Below are 15,332 nucleotides of genomic sequence, written 5' to 3'. Positions count from 1 at the left end.
CCCACGCCTCCCTTCTGGGGAATGTGACCGGGGTTGACACCAGTGCCGTTGGCCTGTGGTTGGTCCCAACTATTGTGTTTGTCCCAAAAGTGCGGGATTCGGAAGCACAGGGGAGCCCGGCGTATTCCAAGGAAAATGTGTGCAAGCTGACAAATGATGATAAGAGACGACCTCACTTTCAAAAAATGTGCATGGTAGGGTGTTAGCTTTTTTTTTTTTTTAAGTTTATTTATTTTTGAGAGAGAGAGAGAGAGACACAAAGTGCGAGTGGGGGAGGTGCAAAGGGAGAGGGAGACACAGAATCTGAAGCAGGCTCCAGGCTCCGAGCTGTCAGCACAGGGTCCGACGCGGGGCTCGAACTCACGGACTGCGAGGTCGTGACCTGAGCTGAAGTCGGACGCTCAACCGACCGAGCCACCCAGGCGCCCCCAGACACGTAAACACTGCCGAAAGCAGATAGAAAGCACAGCTTTGAACACCTAGTTTCAGCCATTCCTCCTTCAGAGAGAAGCACTTGAAACGCCTGATGAAACATGCTTTGCTACCGTGTCACGGGACTTTTGTCTTGGGACGGCCACAGTTCTCACGGACCTGAGGTGAAGGCACATTTGGGGTGGGAGACGCCACGCGTGCCCACGATAACTTGTAACACTGGGGTCCCCTCCCTCTGGCCCCGCCTCAGGTCCCGTGGGAAAGAGCGAGAGCCCCCCGGGGCCAGGCCACCCTCTGCGCCTGTCCCCGACACACACCAGGGCCGCAGGCTGCAGGCCTCGGGTTGGGATGACAGGTCAACTCGGCACCTGGGGACGCGGGATGAAGGTGCCCGAAGAGCCGGGCCGGGCCTGGCGGCACCACCATCAGATGCTACCAAACACGTGGTGTGTGCTTACCCGACAGGCTGGCGGGGCTGAAAACAAGGACACAAATCCCAGCCCCAAAGTGTCCCCTTCGCAGACTGCGGAATGGTACCCATCGGCAGAGGCCCTTCGTCACAGGGACTTTTGGGGGCTGCTGACGCTCTAGCACAACAAAGCTCCAAAACCACTCGACCGTCCGCTCGTGTGGGACCTTTAGAACTTCTAGAACCTGGGGCGCCTGGGTGGCTCAGTCGGTTGAGCGTCCGACTTCAGCTCAGGTCACGACCTCGCAGTCCGTGAGTTCGAGCCCCGCGTCGGACCCTGTGCTGACAGCTCGGAGCCCGGAGCCCGCTTCGGATTCTGTGTCTCCCCCTCTCTCTGCCCCTCCCCTGCTCCTGCTCTGTCTCTCTCTGTCTCAAAAATAAATAAAAAAAATAAAAAACATTAAAAAAAAAAAAAAAAAGAACTTCTAGAACCTCTGTCAAATGAGCCCGTGAGGGCAATAAAGTCAAGAGAAGCGCCTCTCACCGCGCCCCCTTTCGACGTCTTCGTGAACTGCCTCCGACAGAGAACGGAAACCCGTCCGAGACATTTTGTATTTGCGCTACTTTGACTCGTTTATGTTTTGTGAGCTTTAACGCAGACCAACGAGACTCTTGTCACTGCCTGTCGCTGGGTGGGTCAGGCACGGCCCGCGTCCAAACCCCGACACTCGCTGGCTGCGGGGCCCTGGCAGCGGCTGTCCCTCCGGCCCCCACGCCCTCATCTGCAAGGTGGGGGACAATGGGGCCTCAGAAATCTGTCCGGAGGAGCAGTGAACGAGATGAAGGCAGTGAGCCAGGCCCGGCACCCAGGGCGGTGAGGGGTCCTTGGGTGGAAAAGCAGGTCTCCGCCCGCGCTCTCCCTCTGTGGGTGGACAGCGCGGGCAGCCGAATGAATGAGACCCTTCATTGCTACCCTGGAATCTCAGGTCACGGGGGCTGCGCGGTGAGCCTCTGGCTTTTTGCAGGACAGAAGCGACTCCTTCCCAGCAAATCACAGCCCCGCGGGGGTAAACGAGGGCTTGTAGGTGGACACGCCAGGCCCTGCTCGTGGGGCCCGGTGGGCTGTGCGGGCAGGACTCAAGGGAAGTCAGCTGCGGGGTGAGGCCAGGTCACGGCGGGAGGTGGGGGGGGGGGGATGCCGGGGCCTGGAGGCCCCAGCCTGCTTCTTGCCTGACTCTGGAAAGGGCCTGAGTGATTTCAACTTCCCCTTACTTGGGAGGAGGCAACTAGCAAAGTCAGATAAGAAGGAAGCCAGTGAACGGGTCCAGAGCGAGAGGGGTTTTTGGAGCTGTTTGATTTTCCGAGCTCCCTTTATCTGCCCGAACGCAGAGCCTCCGGAGAGGATCCAAGGGTCGCAAGTGCCCTTCCCAGACTGAGGGGCAGAGCATAAGCTAGCACTCCCCCCCCCCCCCCCACCAAGTAGGATAAGGAATGGGGTTTAAGTCCTTGCCGTGGCGACGTGGGAAACTAAGGCAGAGGAGAAACGAAATTCCCTTACTGCCTACAGCCCGCTGACGAATCCTGGAAACCAGCAGAACGACCACCCTCTAGGAGCTCGGCTGCCTCGATGGTGACACTTTGCGGGGGGCAAAAGGGAATCTCGGCTTCACGCGATCCCAACCTCGGGGACCCTGTAAGTCAACTTCTTTATCTCGACAGCCCCAAGATACATGCTGGCAATCCCACTCCAAGCTCATGGCCCCCGATACACATCTGAAGGGTCTCAAGACGGAGGTTTTGCTAAATGGTAATAAATGGAGTTTTCCTAGCAACAGCTAGTCCCTCAAGGTCCCGGAAACCTTGCTTCCAAGATTCCTTAGAGACTTACGCTGTCCCTGCCCCCCTCCCAACCTGAGGGGATACAACCCGTCACCCATCACAACCCCAGCGCAGCTCTTCCTGCCCACGGGTCCCGTCCCCCTGTCCCCGTGCTTTAACAAAATCGCCTTTTGGCACCCAAGACATCTCAAGAATTCTTTTTCGGCTGTCGGCTCCGGACCCCACGAACCCCACCATCACCCCAAAACTTCATCAGCGGCACTGTCGCGAAACCATCACGCCTGTCACCTTTTCAAAAGGCTCATTATCTTTCCTAGAAGTCTTGCTTTCCTGCAAGTGTCCTCCCCTCCTCTCCCCAGGAGCCCTCACTTCTAGCCTCCAGAGACCTTTTTCTGCAAACTCCCGCTACCAGCATGAATACAAATCGGCCTTTCTCTTGCTAAACTGTCTTTGTCCGTTTCACCTGCAGGCCTCCAAAGAACGTGAGAGGGTAGAAGGGTTCACATCTCGTTACTACTACCGGTAAGGAAAACGCGTGCAGTGACACTTGTTGAGGACGGTGAGGTCGACTCTATTCAGGACCTTCGAGATGGAGATGGGACGGCGGGGACGTGCCGTCGGGGAGAGAGATGGGGTTCGACTCTTGCTAACGCTGCATTTGACGAGGAAGTGGACGGATGGGCCGACGAGAAGGTCCAGGCGCCTGACTGAAGTTTGGTCCAAGAGCCCTGGATAACAGACCTCTCCACCAAGGTAGAAGAGAACAGTGCTATAAGCGTTAAACCACAACGTGAGGACCACCCCCAGGCCACCCGCTGAAGGGACCGCAAACACAGAAAGAAAACGTGCTCTTTGCGTTCAGTCCTCACGTAGGTTTGCGATTAATGTGGGGCCGGTGGAGTCTGGCCGTCCCCTCCCAGGACACAGAGGGCATTAGCCTCTTCACATCTCAAAGATTAGGCTCTCTGGGCCCAGGGAAGACATTCCTGAGCTGGGAGCCGCCTGAGACTGATTCAGCCACAAACAGATTAGCAGGGCAGAGAAAGAGAGGCTGGGAATATAGGGAGTAGGGGTGGGGGAGGCTCTTCCCTTGTTCCTTTGCTTTCCTTTTTTTTTTTTTTAAATTAATTTTTTTTTTTTGTTCCTTTACTTTTCTTTTTCTTTTTTTTTTTTTTTTTTTTTGTTCCTTTACTTTTCAACAATGCCTTATTTTTACAGGGTTTCAGATCCTTCAAAAAAAAATTTTTTTTAATGTTTATTTAATTTTGAAGGAGACAGTAAGACAGCATGAGCAGGAGAAGAGCAGAGAGAGAAGGAGACACAGAATCTGAGCTGTCAGCACAGAGCCCGCCGCGGGGCTCGAACTCCCGGACCGTGAGATCATGACCTGAGCTGAAGTCGGACGCTTGACTGACGGAGTCACCCAGGCGCCCTTCCCAACTGCTTTTAAATCCCCGTGTTCTCAGAGACCAGGGAACAAGGGCCACCAACACCGGCTGGGCGTGGGGCCGCCGCTCTTTTCCCGAGGTCCCCAGACCTCCGCAGCGGTGCGCCTGACCTGCCAGAAATGCCAGAACTACTTGTTAGGCTTCCACGCCGGGCCCGTGCTTTCCCGTGGGAAGTAGAGTTCCTCAATGTGACAGTTCTGGCGTCAGCGCTGGATTAGACACATCCAATCATTTCCTGGTAGGAAGGAGGACAAGTCACTGATGCTATGCACGTAGTTCCTTAGCTGGGAAAGGACTTGCCAAGGCATCACGGCACGGCCCGATCGCTGCCAGGAACAGGTTGTGGACCAGGCCCGTCTACATACGTTAAATTTCTAGCAGACCGTGACGGACTCCGCAAACTTATATACAAAGGTCAAATCTTGGGGGTTTGCTCCCAGAACCAGGTGGGAGGCCTTGAACAAGCTGCTGACCTGGAGAGTCTGCTGGGCTCTGCATCTACCTCCTGCCCTTACCGAGAGCCGACCAAGGGGCGTGGGGCGCTCGGGAAAGCATCAGGCTGTGTTTGCTGCCTGAGCCGCAACTTTAAGCATTTCCACCGGAAGGAAACTCCAGTCCGCAGGCACGGGTCCCGTGGGCCCAGCCTCTGCTCCGAGAACGTGTTGACTGAAGGGGAGAACAGACCCCCTCGATATGCCGCTTTGGCATATTATCTTAAATTGCTTATTTTTAAGAAACTGCAGGCACAAAAGCTCTGAAGGTAGGGGAGAGGTACCCTTCGGTAAGAGACATTTCATTCTAAGAGAAATCTCCACGGATGCGGGGGTCTCCAGAGATCTCTAGAAACTCATCAGTGGAGGCGGCGTGGACTTATATGCACACCACACCCTCGCCTTGTTGGTGGTGCTTTTCCTGGCCCCCTCCCACAACTGATCCCTCACCCCGACATCTCCTAGGTCTTTAGCCGGAGGTGGTATTTAAGGTGATGGCTTTGGCCATTTGGGGGAGTGACTCCGTTTTTTTCTGCCATGTTCACAGGAGGTATGCATTTGATTAAACTTTTCTCTTTTTTTAATTTTTTTTTAATGTTTATTTATTTTTGAGACAGAGAGACACAGCATGAACAGGGGAGGGGCAGAGAGAGAGGGAGACACAGAATCCGAGGCAGGCTCCAGGCTCCGAGCCGTCAGCACAGAGCCCGACGCGGGGCTCGAACTCACGGACCGCGAGATCGTGACCTGAGCCGAAGTCGGATGCTTAACCGACTGAGCCACCCAGGCGCCCCTAAACTTTTGTTTTTCTCCTGGTAATCTACCTCGTGTCAATTTAATTATCAGCCCAGCCAAAGAACAGTAAAGGGCAGAAGGAAACTTCTTCCGCCCCTGCAGCCTCACGGGGTGACCTCATCCCTCCCCCACACCTGCTCCCCCTCCCCCACCCCACTCCTCCCACGAAGGCAGTGTCCTTTTTGCTGAACTCTTCCGTGGCAGATCCCTGGTCAGAGCATTCTCCCTGGTGGGAGAGAATCACCCCCACAATCATCCTTAACAAGACAGTCTCTGTTTCCTAAGTCGGGATTTGTTTTTTGACAGCACAACAGCAGAGGCCTTGGTGGGGAGACCATGCACTTTGGGGTCGGGAAGCACAGGGTTCAGGTCCCAGGGCCACCCCGCTAGTGGTGACCTGTTGTGCAGCCTTTGCACATGCTGTTCCTGCCACCTGGAATGCCCTTCCCTCTTCATTCCTGGCCCATGGCTTCCTGTGATTCAGCCTTCCGTGCAGACACCAGCAGGGAGGACTTCCCTCTCCTCCAAGCCAAGCGGGAGCCCCAGCCGCACCCAAGAGCAGAGCAGGGACCTTTCCCCAGCCGTGGTGACGCTCGTTCCCCCTGTATCCCCGGGGCCTAGCACGGTCTCTGCGTGTATCACCCACATTTGTGAATGAGTAAGTGGACACTGGCCTCTGACCCCAGCAGTCACCTGTCCTTGCTGAGCCTCCTCCCCCCACATGAGACAAGAAGTTTGAGGAGGGAACATTTGCAAATTACTTGGAACCTACCAGACCCGTAAGAAATTTTGCTTCCCATTCTCTCTCCATTATAGAATATTTCCTTTTCTCTCCAATTCTGGAAAGCGTTCAAATCAACCTCAAAAGGATTAATGAGGGGAAGTTTGGGACAAAGATTCTTTGTCAGGCTCCTGAACCTTCTGGCAGCCCCATCCGCGAACTTCCTTGTCAAATCCAGTTTTAGCAAGAACCCTGCTGAGTCAGTTTCACAGAACCACCCTCCGCTTCCCAGATACCTGACCGGGTTCCCCATCCTCCACCGGCCCCTGGGTGACGCCTGACCCCCCGGCCTGCCTCTGGCCAGAATCCTGCTGGGTCGGATCAGCCAGAAGCCCCCTGCCCCTTGATGTATTGTCCTCTTAGTGATTTTCCACCCGCTGCCCTCCTCCTGCTCCCTCACCGTAAATCCCCACCTGTCCCCGCTACATTTGGAATTGAACCCCGGTCTATACTGATGTCTCTTTTCCTTTATTGCAATAGTTCTGGATAAAACCTGTTTTTACCACTTTAATCCAGGCGCTGATTTCTGACAGTTGGGAGGTTTTTTGTTTTTATATTATATTTCATGTGACCTTGGTTTTATGAGGCAAACGGTAAGGAGATGTTTATCATTGCTTCTTGCCGTAACTAGCTGTAGAAGAGGCCTCACAGAACCCAGCGTATATAAGGAGGGAGTTCAGGGTCAGATTCTAGGCCCAGGTGCACAGACTGTAAGAAATTACCACTCCATGCTGCACAGGTAAGGCCTTCCCTAATATAGGAAACTGGCTCGTGTGTGTGTGTGTGTGTGTGTGTGTGTAGATACTGCTGGTAACTACAACTGGGTATGTGCCACACAAATGAAACCCACACCCAAGCCTATCATCAATGGGAGATGTAGCTAGCAACCACAAATGCCCTCCGTCACTCCTCAAAGGGTGGCCCCCCAGACCAGCATCCCTCGGGAGCTCATGAGAAATGCAGAGTTCCAGGCCCCACCTCAGCCCTGCTGCGCCAGAATCTGCCTTTGACAGATCCCTGGTGGGGGACGGTGGTTGTGCACAGGTTGTTTGGGAAGTGCTGACCCGGGCAACACTTTTCGTTTATGTTCTTAGAACCGAAATGCAGCACGATGCATTCTTGAGCAAGTCAGAGGCGAGGTCTAGGTCAAAAAGAGGGTATGAAGATTGGTCTAGGGGCGTCTGGTGGGCTCAGTCGGAGCACGCAACTCTTGATCTTGGGGTCGTGAGTTTGAGCCTCACTCGGGGGTAGAGATAACTTAAAAATAAAATCTTACCCCCCCCCCCCAAATTAGTCTAAACCTGGCATGGGACAGAGCCTTTTTTTGAATAAAATCTGTTCTTACCACTTTAATCCAGCTCTGATTTTTGACAGATGATAAAATTCATAGCCTCCTTCTGGGAAGATTGGCCTCCCTCATATAATTTGCAAGGAATCTCCTAGGAAACCTACCCACCCAGATGACCTTTAGCTGGGACTCTTTTTGTATTTACTCTAACAATAATCCAACCTCCCCTGTAAAATAATCCAACCTTCCCTGCAAAATACAAAATTCCTAATTGAGATCAGTTTGGGGACTGGCCTCCTGGGGCCTCTCCCCTTGCACCCGAGATTGTAACAAAACCGTAACAACGTTCCCACCACAGCTGAATTGTCTGCAAAGTCTTCCACACATCTAAGCAACAGACCGAACCGACAGATCAGGAGATGTGGTTGACCTTGTGCAAAGTTAGGCAGAGAGGCTCCAGGCCCTGCAGGAATGAGAGTTGGCCACCAAAGAAAGTTCGGCCACGGAAACCGCGAGACAACAACTAGGCGGGGAACAGGAAGGAGACGCAGAGGGTCTGGCCAGACGAGTCCAGGAGGCGGGCGACTGTTGTGTCCGCACGACAACCGTGAACACTGGCTGAACAGAAATCGTGCAGGATGACTGGAGGACGGGGAAGGGGAAGCAGAGGGTGCTTCCCGTGAGTGCTCAGCCTGAATCCGCCAGAAAGGAAGTCAGCGGGCAAGGCTCAAGACGATGGGTCAAAAGGCGCAGTGCATGGCTGTTACTCAGAAACAGGAGACCCGCACGTTTGGAAGACAGAGCCGCACGAAGCGGGTGCCGAGGCCAGGCCCCTGGGAAGCCGGGCGCCGGGAGCTGCTGTTCAGCACCAGCCTTTTCATCCTCTGCACTTTGCAACTTGTGCGTTGTTACTGTGGGGGGAAAAAACTAAAGGCAAACACCCAGCAGGGCTCACACGTATCCACAATGACCGGAGAAGGAACACCTTTCTTTTACTTTGACTCCTTCCTCTCTCCTATCTCCTCCGTTGACTTTCAAAGGGGTGCAGTGATCTGGAACAAAGAAGGCCCGTGGGTGAAGGGGACTCCGCCCATAGCTCACCCCGCTAGAGGACAACCGAGGAAAATTCCCAAAGGGGCACGTATGTCAGAAGTTGGGCTTTAAGAACCGTATCCCATGGTCCGGGGGGGGGGGGGGGGGGCGCGGGCGGAGGGGGGCACCGCCACAAAGACAGAACACACACGGCTCACAGAGCCTCCAGTGGAGGTCAGGGTAAAAACCCAAGTCTGGTTTTCACAAAGAATTTGTCGTCCGAAGAAAGGCCAAGTCTTATTTTAATTCCACACGGTAATCTGGGCGCTGTGCTGACGCCCGCTGCATTCTGGAGCGGTGCTGGGTGACCATCGCACAACCCCACGGCTGCCGGGCCCGGACACATGTGACCTTCCAATGACTCACTCGGCTCCGTATTTAACTAAGTCTGCAATAAAAGAACAAGTTTTCTGCTGTGGCTGCATTACTGATCTGCACAAATACCGGAACGAATAGCTGTTTTAGCCACATTCGTTATGGATGGCCACGTGAAACCGGGACAAGCCTCTGCCTCGTAAAGGTTCGAGGAGAATGTGCTTTCTGTAGCCTTCTTGGCGGTAACTTAAATGAAAACACATCTACTGTTCGTTGAGAAAGCAAGGAGGGACACGGCTCCTGCGAGGGGGCAACAGGCGAGGAAAAAAAAACCCAGTGGGTGAGTCCTAGGACAGAGTCCCGTGTGCCCGGGGCCCTGCTGCTCTGAGACGACACGTGTGGCCCGACTCCGGCTTCATCCGCGAGGTGAAAGGCACCAGGTCGGCTGTCCCAGGAGCTTACACCCAAATGTCTCTTCCCGTGTCAGTCATCCTGGGGACACCACAGTCACGGCTCAGCAGGGCCGAGAGGGAGCCTCCCACAGCTGCCAAGGGGAGGGACACGCTGTGCAGATCTTGGATCCTCTCAGGTGGCAAATCTGCTGACACAGGAATAGGAAATGCTTCGAATGCAAACTACTCTGTTGGGGGGGGGGGTGGTCTCTAAAAGATGAGAGAAGACATGTAAGCTAGTGACACCCACTTGGGGAGTAAAGGCCAGACTTTCCGACAAGGCCCCGCAAGACCCCACGCCCCCGGCCTCTCCAACCCGGCTCAGAAAAGCCTTGTTCACTCACCATCGTGCCAGGCTGGACCGGCTGCCTTTGCACTGGCTGCTCCCTCTGCCCCGCCCCCCCACACGCTTCCAGATTGTCACGTGACAACTTCTCTTCCCTTAGGATTCGGGCCCTTTCCTGACGACCCCATCTGAAACTGAAACCCCCCCCCCATCCACCCACCCCTCCACACTGGCCCCGTTTTCCTTTCCTGCAGAGCACATACCCTGCCTCTCCACTTCTTTAAGGACTGGGGGGGCGCCTGGGTGGCGCAGTCGGTTAAGCGTCCGACTTCAGCCAGGTCACGATCTCGCGGTCCGTGAGTTCGAGCCCCGCGTCGGGCTCTGGGCTGATGGCTCGGAGCCTGGAGCCTGTTTCCGATTCTGTGTCTCCCTCTCTCTCTGCCCCTCCCCTGTTCATGCTCTGTCTGTCTCTGTCCCAAAAATAAATAAACGTTGGGAAAAAAAAAATTTTTTTTTTAAATAAATAAATAAAAAGGACTCGGTTCTGGTCCCCCCTGCTCCAGAATGGAAGCGCTCCGGGGGCGGGGAGTTTCCTGTGACTGGCTCCCGGCCCGGCCTCCTGTGGCCAGCAAGAGGCGCCCAACCTACCCTTTGTTCAGTTCATCAGAAAGCAGTCAACCAGGGTCACAAACCCGAGAACATTTAGTACTCTGCCTAAAATGAGGCTTCGGGATCTCAACTCTTTCCCCTGATTCAGCAGCACTTTCCAAGTGGACGACAACCAGCAATCCAGACCTCACCAGCTCGGCATAGATCTTGTTCAGCTTTGGTCTGTACCTTTCAACCACAACTATGAGCAGCGTTCTCTCGAGAGATGCCTCTAAACCCTTCACACACGGTCTGGCACCTCAAATACTGGTTTGTGTATTGCACTGGGGTCCTTACCAAAGAAAATCTGCTCACACTGAGTAAAGCCACCTGTTGTCGGCCGGGGAATCCGGAGTGAATCCGGATGGAACGTTGCATCAGGACACCCTCTTCTCCCCAAGCGCCAGTGTCCCGTGCCCGGGTTTGGTTCGGCTCGTCCATGACATGATCAACACCTTCCAGAAACCGTGTGCAACTGGGACACCCTGGCAGATTCCTAACAAAGAGCCCAGCCCTGCAGATTAACCTTCCACATAACTTTCTGGTGAAATAAGGGCTCGGCCGCATTAAAAACCTAGAACTGGACCAAGTTGCCAAAGAGAGCAGGGTGGTGTGGGATTGCATCCCCTAGTGGCCAGAGCGGGAGCTTCAAAACCATGACTCGCTGTAACTCTTCTGCGGTTGTTTTCATTCCGTTTCCTGCTACAGGCCTTTTGCGTTCCACGGCTGTTGTTGACATTAAAAATCACTTCTCCCGGACCACGCGTTTCGGGATCTACTGCTACGCTGAAAAGTCTTTGGCAGCCTGGGCTCCTGCCCCTCCTTCAACCCTCTCTCACACAATCCAGAGGAATAAAAGCCAGAGACGCTGAAGCCCAAGGACGTCCTACCGCAGCCTATTTCAAATATGTGTCCTTTGCGGAAAACACGGTCGCCGCGCCCAGGCAGGCATGAGGGAGCTGCGACCGAAGGAGCGGGAGACAGCTGGCATCAGCCCCACGAAATGTCCTCCCGAGTCCCCTCCCGTGGGTTCGGGGCTGCCCCTCCCCTCGCCGACAGCTCCCAGCACACCGCGTTCGTGCACCGAGGTGCAGTTGCAAAGGCGGGGGGGGGGGGGGGGGGGGGGGGCAGGTTCAGAGTCAAGCAGCCCCATCAGGGGAGCACTCCAGCAGACTGAGAAGACGAGCAGGCATCCCGAGGGCTGCGGGACTGCCAAGAAGGACCGCGTGGTCTCAGCCCACACCACCCCGCGTCAGAGCATCCCTTCCCCTGTCCCGGGCAGGCTCTTCCGCCCCAGGTCTCAGACCAAGCCACGCAGACCCACCGGGGACGACACTCAAGCACCCGCCCCCGCCAACATCGATGTCAAACGGGAACGGAAGACGGCACGTGCCCATCACAGACTGCCCAGCCGAAGCACATCCGGTTTTGCCTTTCACGCCCCGGAAACACCACGTTCCTGCTCAGGGGGGCCCAGCACGATCTGAGGCCCCCGGTGAACCTACCGAAGCAGAGGCTGCGGTAACTCACTGAGCCAGTCTGCAGACAGAGCCCACGGCTGCTCCGCTGGACGCCACTGAGGCCAGACCGGGCCCTGCCCACGGCCACAGTGGCCGTTTGCCCTCAAGAAAAACACCGCAGGAGAGCAAAGCAGGAAGCGGGCGTCGAAGCTGCTTATTATTCCAGAAATGCCAACAACACACGCTGTGTTCCCCAGTACACACGTCTTAACACAAGGTCAGTCTGGGCCACTGATACTTCCGCCGAAGACGAGCGTGTAGAGGGCAGGTGACCACACCGAGAGTCACGTGCTCGTGTGAGCACCCCAAACGTGGACACCATCGGGCTCAGCAAGCCAGGAGCCTGTAGCAAACCCGCCTCAGCTCCCATGCTTGGCAGCAAGGAGGACCCTCCTGTCGCCTTCCCGGGGCCCGCCTGCGCAGCAACAGCCTAGAGGCTCACAGCCGGAAGCACCGTGAGAGGCTCCGAAAGTCCGAGAATGTCCATCAGCCAAGGCTGATCTCAAGTGCTCCTGACTCGCTCACAGACTCCTCCCAGGCACCCGCCCGTGGGCGTCCCTGTCATCAGAGTCCCCATTTTACTAAGAAACAGGGAAGGGGCCTGAGGTCGCAGTGCAGGCCAGGGCGCAGCTGGGATGGGAGACCCCGCGCTAACTGTCCGGGCTGTGCGGAACGTGGGAACGCTGCCCTTTGGAGCGGAGGCGCTTTCTGGGGCCTCTGAATGGACATTTCCCTTGGGGGCCACGCCCCCCACCCCCACATCTGTAGTCTCGGACTGTCGGTCCCTTATAAAGCCCGCTGACAGTTCGCCTTGCAGGTTTCAAGTTACATTCTCGGCCTTGCAGGCACCCGTGGGCCCGACCCTCCCGGCACTTGAGCTGGACAAGAGGAGGGGCGGGGGAGAGGATGCCAAGACACCCACCCAGTATGGGGGCGCCTGGGTAGCTCAGTTAAGCATCCGACTCTTCACTTCCGTTCAGGTCATGATCTCACAGGTTCGTGGGTTCAAACCCCATGTCCGGCGTGGATGGTGACAGCACAGAGGTATTCTCTCTCTCTCTCCCTCTCTGTTCCTCCCCTTCTCACGTTCTCTCTCAAAATGAACAAACTTAAAAAAAAAAAAAAACGACGTTATACCCCAACTGTAAGGAGAAGAGAGCACGAAAACAGTCCGAGGTTCACCCTACGTGTACAACCGTCACTGACGCGACAGCTACAAACACAGGCAGGCTGGGTTTTCCTTTTCTCACATCAGTAGGTGGTGAACGGTCAGAAGACAGGAAGGCCTGGGAGAGACGGGGCTGGAGACATCGGGGAGGGAGCAGGGACGGGCAGTGCCTGGCAGCGATCAGTGCCAAGGTCACAGCCGTCTTTGGAAATTCTACCCCAAGTGACGTCTGAACAAGGTGACCACCACCTTGAGCTACACCAGCCTTCCCACTGCCCCCTCAGATCACAGAGACAACAGCCACTTCCCTCCACGCGTCCCCAGCGCTCACACTTCCTAGAGACCCGTGGCTGGCTCCCTAAGTCACTCTCCAGCTGGGAACACTGCTGCCATCGACGATTCTCAGAAGCAGAAGCGACACGTCACGCACGAGGTCGCTGGGAACGAAAACCACGAAGTGCGTGAAATGCTCCTTGGGGACTGTCCCCTTTTATTTAGGTCCATACAAAACAGGGTCTTAAGCACGAACAGGGCCCGCGTTCCAAAGTGACACGGTGGAGGGAATGAAACCAAAGGAATCTGGAAAGTTCCAGGCCCCAACAATTCTATTTCAGGCACACGGAACCAGGCAGAAAAGAAACTGGCACACGTTCAGCCTGCACACAGAGCTTCCCGTCAACTCACCTGCAAAGAAAGTGCACGTCAGTTTTCATTCTACCTGGGCAAGTCTGTCAGCACCGTTAAGACACCCTCCAGAATCGAGCAAGCGGCCCCGGGACACAAGGTGGGAGGCAGCGACCCTGCGTCCACCAGCCCCTCCTTCCTCCAAGCCTGCGGGCTCCCTCCGAGGGCTCATCACCTTCTACCTGAAGGCACCCACAGTGATTTCCCAACCCGCCACCCCCTGGGCTGTCATCCGCATTCCGCCTGGGGCCTTCCTCAGAAACCTGCCTGCACAGGAGCCACGGCAAACCTGAACTCTGACCGAGCCTCTACACCCCACGCCCACCCACACCTTCCTCCCGTCCTGCCCGATTCCGGCCATTTAGTTCCCCAGTTTGGCCCCAGCGTGTGAGCTGCTCACATCCCCCAAGCATTTTCAGGCTTCCTGCTTTGTGCCACACTTCAGCAGCTGGAAACAGCCGTTATGTCCTCACAGGGGTCCCGTTCCCAGAAGTCCTATTGGAAATGTCCCTTCCCGTGGCTCCATAGCATATGACATTCACCTCTCCGGATGCTAAGCCCCCCAACACCCAGGACCACTTTTCCTCACATCCCCTCGGAGGCACAGACGTGACGCGGTGACCCCTGCAGGCACTGCTCCCTCTGCACGGGGACAGCCCACCAGGCCGAGGAAGCAGGAGGGGCAGGAGGACCTCTGGCCAAGAGCCCAAAGTCCCAAGTTCCACCAGCAGGCACTGCGGTGTGTGAGCTCCTCAGGAGACAGTGGGAGGGTTCTCAAAAAGCAGGATCCCTCTCAGCCTTGACCTGGGACGGGATGCAGCGCAGGAGACACGAGAGGGTGCGCGTGGCATGATCCCAAAAAAGGTGCTCCCGTGCCCTTCAAAACGCGCTACACGCGTGCCCGACGTGGCGGCCACCAGCTACGTGTGACTGCTTATGCTGAAATTAACATGACAAATCTTGTTCCCCAGGAGCACCAGCCACGCTGCGAAGTGCTCACTGCCACCTGTGGCTTGTGGCTGCTCAACTGGACAAGGCGGGTGTAGACCACTTCCGTCACCGCGGCATGTTCTATCGTACAGCACATTTCTGTACACAGCGTTCTCTTGAAATTAGATGTTAGCACCTCATCCTCTTACTTAAAACCCACGATGCCCCACATTCTTAGGAAAGATCAAAATGCTCACGTGAGCCACAGGCCCTGTGTGGTCTGGCCCTTCCACGCCTTTTCAGCTTCATTCCACCCCATTCTCTTGCTTTTGGGGTTATAATGGCCTTCTTTCAGCTCCCCCACTAGCCACAATTTGCTAGGCCACCGGGCCTTTGCACGTGCTGCCCTGTGGCCTTCCACGGAACCCCCACATATCCTCCAGAGTCCAGCTCAAGGATCCCATCCTTAGGAAAGCCTCCATCACGCTGTAATTCGCCTGCTAACAAGGCTGGGCTTTGAATTACACCCTCTTTTGTGCAATCATTTAATCTCTTCTCCCCCGATGGGGGCTGTAGCTCCCTGAGAACCAGGGCCTGGGCTGTTTTGTTCATCTCTGTACCCTTAACGTTCAGCACGGTGCCTGGCCAAAATTATCAATATTTATTAAAAGTCTCCACACTCTGTTTACAGATGTTTGGGAACCACCGTTCTCGGATACTAACTGTAAGGGTTTTTTCCTTCTTTCAGTATAGG

General features: G+C 55.5%; 1 long non-coding RNA gene across 1 annotated transcript; it reads right to left on the bottom strand.

Moving 5' to 3' along the window:
• Positions 1-6,743: 6,743 nt before the first annotated feature.
• LOC123604599 lies at positions 6,744-10,827 on the bottom strand. Its single transcript, XR_006715382.1, has 2 exons — positions 10,574-10,827; positions 6,744-9,488 (listed from the first exon to the last, which is right to left on the bottom strand). It is a non-coding gene; the product is annotated as an uncharacterized LOC123604599 (long non-coding RNA).
• Positions 10,828-15,332: the final 4,505 nt, after the last annotated feature.

The sequence above is a fragment of the Leopardus geoffroyi genome, chromosome E1, assembly GCF_018350155.1.
Source record: "Leopardus geoffroyi isolate Oge1 chromosome E1, O.geoffroyi_Oge1_pat1.0, whole genome shotgun sequence".
Taxonomy (NCBI): Eukaryota; Metazoa; Chordata; class Mammalia; order Carnivora; family Felidae; genus Leopardus; species Leopardus geoffroyi.
Note: the sequence above shows the minus strand (reverse complement) of the source record. Positions and strands in the feature narration are given on the sequence as shown.